The sequence below is a fragment of the Rhea americana genome, unplaced genomic scaffold (genome assembly GCF_003343005.1).
Source record: "Rhea americana isolate MKP2758 unplaced genomic scaffold, rheAme1 scaffold_165, whole genome shotgun sequence".
NCBI lineage: Eukaryota > Metazoa > Chordata > Aves > Rheiformes > Rheidae > Rhea > Rhea americana.
The window spans coordinates 1,139,278-1,141,790 of NW_028185761.1; positions in this window are offsets into that span (position 1 = coordinate 1,139,278).

The following is a 2,513-nucleotide window of genomic DNA, read 5'->3' on the forward strand; positions in this document are numbered from 1 at the left end:
CCGCGGCCCCCCCCTGCCCGGCCCGGCCCGGCTCGGCTCGGCTCGGCCGGCTCGGCCCCGCCGCCCCCGCGTAGCCCAGCGGAGGTAAGCGGAGAGGAGCGGGGGGCGGCGCTGGGGGCGGCTCGGCTGCGCGGAGCGGTGCGGGGCCGGCACCGCATCGGTGCGCGGGGGCAGTGCCCGGGCTCAGCAGGAGCCCTCTGAAATGCCAAAGGTGCGAGGGAGAGGATGGAGCAGGGCCGGGGGGCGAGGGGGCTGCAGGGGAGATCTCTGAGCCTGCAAGGGAGAGGGGAGACACGGAGCCGAAAGGGGAGAGGAAGATCCTGGGGGTGTCGGGGAGAGGGGAGATTTAAGAGCCTGCGAGGGACAGGGGGAAACCCGGGGCGGGAGGGGGAAGCTGCAGGGGAGAGGGGAGATCCCAGAGCTGCAAGGGAAAGGGGAGACCCGGGAGCATCAGGGGAGAGGGGAAACCCGGGGGCTGCAAGGGAGAGGAGAGACACAGGGAACTGCCAAGGAAAGGGGAGATCCTGGGAGCATCAGAGGAGATGCAGAGGAGAAGGGGAGACCAAAGGGCTTCAGGGGACAGGGGAGACCCTGGGAGCGTCAGGGGAGAGAGGAGACCCGGAGGCTGCAGGCACCCTCTGCTCCCTGTCCCTGCTCCCTGTGCCCGCTGCAAGACCTGGGGGTTCGCATTAGACCCCCCCAAAAGAGCCAAATTTGCTCCTAGCGACAGCAGCAGCCTGGCAGCGGGCTCAGGTGGATGTCTTTCCTCCTCGGATGGGAAAATTGAGGGGGAAAAAAAGTGCGATGGACACTCACACGCTGATACAGTTCACGTAGCTTACTGCTCTCCCAGGAATCGGACTCTCGGAGGTGTCAGATGGGAGCTTTTGGGGGATGCCAATGTGGCTCTGGCTGCAAACAACCTCGGGGTGAAGGGAAAAGGGAGCTCTGAGGAAAAAAAAAAAAAAAAATCTGTTTCTTAGGAGTCCGCAGGCTACTTGCTGCGAGTTTGATCAGTGACCCAGAGCTCTCCAGAGCTGCAAACAGCACGTCTGCCCCCACCCCCTAAAAAGTCTCCCTCCTTCCCTCCTCTTGCAAATTCCTCTTGCAAATGTAACCTGTGCTGGAGCGAGTGGAAAAAAGGCATTATTACCTCCCCAAATAACAGGGGTGCGATCGCAGGCCAAACCTGGAGCTCCTGGGGTGGGGGTGAGAGGTTAGACCCCCTCCCCCGGGGGAAAAAAAAATGATGTTTTTCCTGGGGGAGGCAAAACAGAGGATGGTGTCAGCTGATCGGGGGTTATTCCGAGCGTTAGAAACATTTTACACCTAAGTCCGTGTTGTTCAGCAATTCGGGGGAGAYAGATAAGGGAGTTTGAAATATCTAAATGGACACTAAAAGGCATGGACAGGATTAAGGGCTGAAGGTTTCCAGTGTCCTCCTGAGAGGTGTTTGGTGGCGGGGTGGGGGGGGAGTTGCCAAAGGCGAATAGATGCGAGAATAGCCTGAAACAAGCCTGGATGCTCGTGGGAGCATTGGCTACCCCTTCACGGGACACATCAGAAAATATATCCCAGAGGGCATTAAAGGAAAAAAAAAAAAAAAAAAAAAACAAAAAAAAAAAACAAAACAAAACAAAAAAAAAAAAAAAAAAAAAAAAAAAAAAAAAAAAAAAAAAAAAAAAAAAAAAAAACAGCCCGTGGAGAAGAAATCCTGCCTCCCTTGCAGTCCGTCGGAGTTTCGTCTCGGACTTCAAGGGAGCCGGGAACTCACCCCTAGAGGTTACTAAAATCCTTTGTAATAACAGCACTTCTCTAGTAACCCTTTACACCGGGCGCTGAGGTTGTGATAGCCAAAGAGCAGCGTGGAAGAAAAAAAAGTACCCAGCAGATCGCAGAAAACACCCCCAGAAATACTCCATCTCCTTCCAATTAATTACTACCTAAACAAGAGAATTAAGGCAGAAAGGTGCAACCGGGACAAATCCAGCCAGGCTCGGGGTTGGGGATCAGGTAGGATCAGTTTGCTCCGGGTTGAGGACTCGCAAAGGGATTTCCCGAAGCGATACCAGCCTTTCCCAGACTTGTCCTGAACTTTAGGACCGCAGAAACGCGAAGGCTTTAGCAAGGAGCGGAATTTGCCCGGCATGTTTTTCTGTTTGTTTTGCTGTTGGGTTGCTTTTGGGGTGGGCTGCACTCGGGAAAACCTCCGCAAAGACCACAGAGAAAAGCCCGGAGTGGCGTTTGAAATGAGTAACTAAAGGGAAACCCATTTACTGCTATTAATACTGTTGTTAAAATAAGCAAACCTTGCCCAGGGGACAGAGAGGACCTCTCTAAGACTTTGAGTCCTGCACCTGGTTTGTTTGCTGGTTTGTTTATTTGTTTGGACTGGAGAAGGCGGGGGGGGGGGGGGGAAAAGAAAGAAAGAAAGAAAAAGAGGGATCCTTGACAGCTGTTGTCCCCTCCTGGCTGCTCCCCGGAGACCAAACCGGGGTTGTGTGTTTACTAAG